At 36.3% G+C, this 7066-nt stretch overlaps 2 non-coding genes across 2 annotated transcripts; both read left to right on the top strand.

Moving 5' to 3' along the window:
- The first annotated feature begins 6020 nt into the window (after window positions 1–6020).
- TRNAH-GUG (transfer RNA histidin (anticodon GUG)) lies at window positions 6021–6092 on the top strand. The gene has a single exon. It is a non-coding gene; the product is annotated as a tRNA-His (tRNA).
- A 463-nt stretch (window positions 6093–6555) lies between these two features.
- On the top strand, window positions 6556–6627 carry TRNAH-GUG (transfer RNA histidin (anticodon GUG)). The gene has a single exon. It is a non-coding gene; the product is annotated as a tRNA-His (tRNA).
- The last annotated feature ends 439 nt before the right edge of the window (window positions 6628–7066 follow it).

Genomic DNA, 7066 nt, shown 5'->3' with positions numbered 1-7066 from the left:
GTCATTGTCATTCTCCAATTAGATGCCTCCCTGATGGTATTGCATGATGGATAAGTATCTGCCTGTAAGGGCGGCCACTAACCTCTTCCACACCAACGTTTTTTGTTACTCCACATACTGTATGTTTTTTGCCATTTTTAATATATGTTGGTTTAATCAAAATTCTCTTTTTCCTGTGTTTGCTGTACATCCCTATTTTAAGAAGTAATAATGCTCCCTTTGAAATCATAGAAACAGAAAACGTGAGTGCTAGTTTGTAAAAGGGTTATACTATAATTTAAATTGCAAGAATTAGCTTAGAATTTCTTCTACATAGTAGGTGTCACTGATAAAAAAAATGACCCAATTTAAGTTCACCAACATCCCCTGAGTAGACATACCCCACATATTTAATTTTATGTTCAAGGGGGTCAGATCAATCCCATACATAGTACCCTATAGGGTAGTATTTTTGTTATCAGTGCAATATGCATCTAATGTATGCCAGTGGTGTCACAATTATATTACTGAGCTTACTGAGGTGTTATTATTTTGATTTATATTTCATTAAAAATAACATGTTTCTCAATCTCTTTCCTCAAATCTCCACTGCACTGATCATACTGTGATCAGGAGCAATGCTTTTAAGACTTGCATTGCTGGTCGCAATGCAGACTCTCTTGAATCTCTCCTCTCCTCCTTATGTAACTGAGTACCAGCACTCACATCAATACAGATGAGCGGTTGGCAGGAAGCAGGGGGAGTCCAGGCTTCTGTGCAGTGGCAGGGAGATGTCCCTGGCGCTGTGAAAAACGCATGACATACAGGCACGTCCTAAATGTTTTCGGTTTTATAGATTTTTTTGTCGCCATACCTGTATGTCTATAGGGTAGTGAAGGGGTTGACTCTGACCAAATTCCCAACTCCATTTGTAGAAATGCAGCCACAACTTTGCAAGGAATCTTCACCATGCTTCATATTGCCTGCAAACTCTACTGCACCTGTTGCCATTTTCTGTACCCCAGTTACCAAAAGTATGGCGTTTTGGCAGCGACTGTTTTCTGCCAAAGCTGAGCTGATTGTGAAGGGAAGTAAGCATTAGGTGCTTCCCTTGAAATTTTTGCTTGGGAGAGACCTTGCTGATGCAGTATAACAACCTTGTGTCTTGTTGCTGTGTTTAGTCTGCCATGGTTTATGACTTCACCAACCTCAGCAATGAGTTTGGCTGTTCCTTACCAAGTGAAATATAATTAGCACCCGTCCGATGTAATTGTTTAACCATACACCTAACAATATGCCTACAAAATCCATGTGCAAGTGTACCTAGAAGAATTGATGCTGCTTGATACACAGAATGCCAGGCCTGTTTGTGGCACCCAAGGTCTTGAGCTGATAAACATATTTTATGCGTTTAGGTCCTTTATACTACTGTTCTGGCTTGTGGAATGTTGTTGCTCCTTGTTGGGGCCATTTTTGTATGAAGTATAAGCCATGAAACAAAACATCCATATAAATGTATGTGGAACATATAGAAGCCACCAATAAAATCTTAGTAACCATGGTTACCTGTGAAGTCCTCATGATTTTAGTAAAGATAGTATGAGTATAGTGTAGCTGTAGTGATATGCAGTACCAAATTATCTTGGAAAATTAACCACCTGTTCCCAACACCTCAAAATATAATGCAAACAATGTATCAATAAAATGAGTGCATCATCATTTAACGATTACTGGATATACTGCTGTTGAGTACATTGTCATGTATTTAGAAGCACAAACTTATTCATAACCAACCACTACTGGATTGCTAAACCCTTCAGGATGTTGGTAGTCAATTAAGAGCCTTCTGTTTTCTCTGTCAGTCAAAAAACTTTAAAATGAATCTGGGTAATATATTGTGTTCACTAGCTACAAATCAGCTAAGGATAAGTCAAGATCTTACTTTGTTCTCTGGCTTGGCTCCCGGTGGCACTCCTGACTCTGGGAATGTGGCTGTTCAGAGCGAAGAAGAGTCTTAATAGGTTATATTGTTATTCTCAAGACACAATGAAGGGAGCTGAGAACATGTTATCAAGCAGCAAAGTCCAAAGCTGTGTCAGCGACTAGAGAGATTCCAGTGAGATACCCACTTCCCTGTAAAGAAAAGAAGGAAAATATGTTACTGAGTAAAACAAAAGTGAGTGACTTCTTCAGTAGCCACCTCTTCTGTTCAAAGAGTCACTGATATCCATTAAGAAATTCTGTTACATTAACAGCAATGCTTCTAATGTTTATTATAATGAATACTTGTTAACGCTCATAAAAAGTTACTGTGTTGTTTCTCTGGGATTAAACCTTCAGAGGATAGAATAAAATTGCAGAACTACTAGATAATGTAGCATTTATGAACATACTACTCTTATTCCTCAAGACATGTAATTTAAAGAGAACTATGAGACAGGCAGTTATGAAAAGATGTGCAAAACAAAACTGTGTACTTATTAATGTTAAATGCTCATGTATGACATATAATTTGCTGATAGCTATAACCTTGAAGTGTTCCATTTGATAATGTGATGAACTTTAGACATGTCAATGTATGACAAATCAATTAAAAACATGTATGTTATGAAGAGACATTGTTTTGAGATTTTTTTCAACTGCTTATCATTCCACAATGGCAAGAGTAGTAAGGGTCCAAATTTCACTCGACATACTTAACTCTAAATAGGTGTGGTGATTAAATGGAAAGCAACACTCAGAATAACTTAACACATATTAACTCCCCAAAGAAAAATGCAATTCATTGTCTTGGCTGGTTTTCTTTTTATTCTATAGGTTTAGGAAATCTATCTTCTTTATCTCTCAATACTCACAGTGAATATCCCCACTTTAATAATCAGAGATGTATTGGCTAAACAAAAAAATGTGACTGTATTGCTTTAGAAGATTCATGAGCTACAAGATTCACTTATGTGCATATGGACATAGTATACCTGGAAGCAAAAGATCATTCATTGGTACAGAGTCTATGGGATTTATTTCACCAAGTGTCCAGCGGTATTCTTTACAAACCAAGCTAAACAATGAATGGATCCAAAACACAGTGACACATAAAGGGGAATTTATAAAAACTGGCATGTGCAATATGAGAATGTATTATGCTGACCATTTGTCCCCAGTCCATACATTGTTTCATGTTTCAAGGTATAATTTTTAAAATCCTCTTCTAAGGAAAAACGCCTATGTAATAAACAGGAAAGCTAACTGAATACAATCTAAACACCCTAACCTGGATTTATGTAGATATTAGTTACAACATGTAATAAGTAACACATTAGGTAGTATTATAAGGAAATAAAGCAAACTGACATGCAGCTAGAATAATACACTTGCAAACCTACCACATTTTCACCTCCCATACACTGTGACTTACCTTTGCAAAAACACAAAGTTAGTTTAGCCAATTCCCTATGTAATTCTTTTTTTTAAGGTTTATATCACTGGACGTTTTTTTGTGTGCCCTTTTTGGCAAATGCCAGGAATATGTTGAAAACAAAACCTCATTGTGCAATGTCTTCATTGGGGTTAAAATTGTTGAAACTGCTTATTATGCAAACATCCTGCACATGAGCGAAGTATTGTTATCAAAATCATACCCATAATTATACTCATTAACATATGGGGAAATCATTTTTTTAGTAATACTAAAGTCGTAAGGCAATACCTGTTAATGGAAAACCGCTTGCCTGGTGAAGATGCAGCTGTTTGAACACATTTTTGACACAATCACATTGATTGCAAACTTAGTTCCATTTTTTATCCCCTGTACATGTACACGTAATTCTCATGCTAGTATTACAGTAGACTAAGGACCTATGACTTGTTTTTGAGAACTACTAAGAAATGCTTTAAACAGAATTACGAATATATTTGAAACAGTAATATGATATTTTTGGCGTTTGGTTTTGTAATTTCTTCATTATGAGGTCTAACGGTATCAGTGACCCAAGAGCTATTCAGTGTGTAGCCTGAGAGCAACCAGTCACTTGCAAGTTTTCTGTGGGAGACCCATGTACTATACAGTAATAAAAACCTGCTGATTGTGAAGACATCAAGTGTGACATCATGATATGTGTTGCATATAGCTGTAAGGGAATCTATATATTCAATATTTACAGTGTGAAATAGTATAGAAAGAAACATGACATCACACGTAAATGAATAACAGGTAAAGAACAAACAAGTAAAATATGTGTGATATCCCTATAATTAAGGATATAGGTAAGAAACAGTTTTTTGCTCTGACAAGAGGCCTGTTAATTTAGAAGGGGTGAATGCAGAAGAATGAACCCACTTGTTGGTGCTATATAAATAAAAGATAATAATAATAATACAATCTGGATGTGTAAACATGTTGCATTAGCCACAGCATACAAGACTAACCACAAAAACACTCACGTTAGGACATCAGGTGTTTGAATGTTGCAGAGTGACCCATTGAGGGTAATGTAACACAGGACTAATTTCACATTGTTCCGCTTTACCACAATTTGAACCAATGAACAATATTTGCTGATGTTTGTGAAGCAGCGCCACACTAGGAAGAACTAAAGGATGCTTCATGATACCCCAGGGCACCATCTGAAAAATAATCCATCAATTGTCATTAACACATTACAAGAATCCACGGACATAAGACTAAAATTCCTGTCCCGTGAACACATAAATGCAGAACTGGATGACGTTATTACGTGGCAATTTGTCATCATATTCAAAAAGTAATATACCTTGTGTTTAGTAATGCTAACATTGATAGCTAGAAAATGGAGACAAAATACGATAATCTCCTGGTAACATGTTAAAAATCAAATTATTAATCAGAGCAATATGGAACGAGATTTCTACAGAGCAAAGGGATGGACACAAATATTGGGAAATATGGGGAAGACTTTCCTTGTAAAATCTATAGTAAATAATCTAAGTAAGCCTGGTGAAGCAGGGTCTAACCCACATCGGATACATATAAATATTCACATCTTGCCATTAACCATATACCTATTTGACCTATGTTATTTATTTTTCTTCTTTATGTATTCATTGTTTATAATACTCTGTTACCTCTACTCTAATTGATCCTCACTAAGAATAGTGATGTATCAATTTGTCTTCTCTAGGTTTGTTATCTTAGGTTTTGATTAACCTGTCTTTCTCTTTTTTGAACTATTTTATAAAACTAAATAAATAAATTTTAAAAAAAACGGATCCAAATGCACTACGCTGTGCCACAAAACTAATTGGGGGGGGGCAACACAATGGGTGCCTTAAGTGAAAAAAATTCATTTTTGCTGGTGGATTTGAAACATAAAAAAAATGAAAGAGCCCACAAACCGGCACTATTTATAAATAGTTAATTACTTTATAAATTATTGTTTCACTCAGGTTTCCAATGCTTTTGTTTTTATGTTATGTAATACAAGGAAACATTTGCACCTATGGTATCTGTCTCTGCTGTTGCGGTTATCATCAGGTACAGGGCTACAGGCTACTAACAGCAAGCTAACTATTGGCAGTGCAAATTAATTTCATTATATATATATATATATATATATATATATATATATATATAGTTAAGTCAGTGGGGGTACACAGTATGGTTACTGAAAGCACACAGATGACGTAGAACGATAGCGTTGAAAACTTTCCTGCAGATGACGCGCTCCGGCTTAGTTTGTATTATAATACATTACAAATTGAAGCAGTAATGGCGCCACAAAAACGTAGCCGCTCGGTAACAATTTCGCGTCCACCTACTTTCGTCAACTGCCTACGGAAACGGCAATTAATCCAGTCACATAACGAAACCTCTCGTATTGAATGAGCAAAACCTGCCATCTACTGGAGAACTAAGGAACAACTGCTACTACGTATATGGTCACACACACTCCTGCAGGCAATGTATTACTTCGCGCATGTGCAGATTCTAATACTAGTGACGTAACCATGCTATTTCCCTCATGAACACTATATGCAGCCTTCGCATACCAGAGCCCGAGTAGCTCGCCGTGATCGTATAGTGGTTAGTACTCTGCGTTGTGGCCGCAGCAACCTCGGTTCGAATCCGAGTCACGGCATTGTGTAAAAGCAATGGCACGGCAAGTGGGCTCATGTTTTTTTTCAATGCCGTTATTTAGTTGATTACGGAGTTCATTCTCTTATTTTTACTGATGTCGAATAAATAAATAATTATAAATTGATAAACCTTTTATTATTCAATAAAATTGGTTGTATATGTCAATATTTAAAATGATAAACGCGGGTTTTATTTTAATAGACGCCAAACGCGAAATATAATACGTTTGTTAACAGTTTGCACCATGTAGTTTCCAGCTCGTGTTATATATTTGCTTTTTAGGCTTTATGCAATAAAGTGGTAAAAGTACGTGCTATCGCATTATTTTATGACCCTTTTTTGTGGATTCCTTAGTGTTCAAACTACAATAATGAATAAGAGAGTATACAAAGATTGTGACGTCATCGCTGGTCTGCAGTTAAATGAAGTGGTACAGCGAGCCGGACTCAGAGCCCGAGTAGCTCGCCGTGATCGTATAGTGGTTAGTACTCTGCGTTGTGGCCGCAGCAACCTCGGTTCGAATCCGAGTCACGGCATTGTGTAAAAGCAATGGCACGGCAAGTGGGCTCATGTTTTTTGCTTTTCTTCCCTGTTTCTTCTCATAACAGAATTAATTAAATTGTTAAAAAAGAACCTTTTTAAAAAAATGTAAAAAAATATTTGCTATTTTTGTTTGGGATTTATTCCATAGCATAGATGCCACTACTGAAAAAAGCAACCCCCTTCAGTACAGTAATACCCCACTGACACTTTTTACATTTTCATTTTTTTTAATTCTTATTTCATTTAATACTATTATTTTTATTTCTTGAAGTTGGTGAGATAACCTTAATAATCTTCATAGATTTTTTCATGTTATGGTGACCCATTAAATATATTGTAGAAAGAGTGGGGCACCAGAACTTAATAGGCAGTAAAGTACCCCCTGGGGCTGTTTCCACTCTTCTGCCACAAGCATATGCTACCTATATTGGA

This window comes from Sceloporus occidentalis, unplaced genomic scaffold (genome assembly GCF_023333645.1).
Source record: "Sceloporus occidentalis isolate IW3139 unplaced genomic scaffold, rSceOcc1.0.p SCAF_31, whole genome shotgun sequence".
NCBI lineage: Eukaryota > Metazoa > Chordata > Lepidosauria > Squamata > Phrynosomatidae > Sceloporus > Sceloporus occidentalis.
This window is presented reverse-complemented; position numbering and strand designations above follow the sequence as displayed.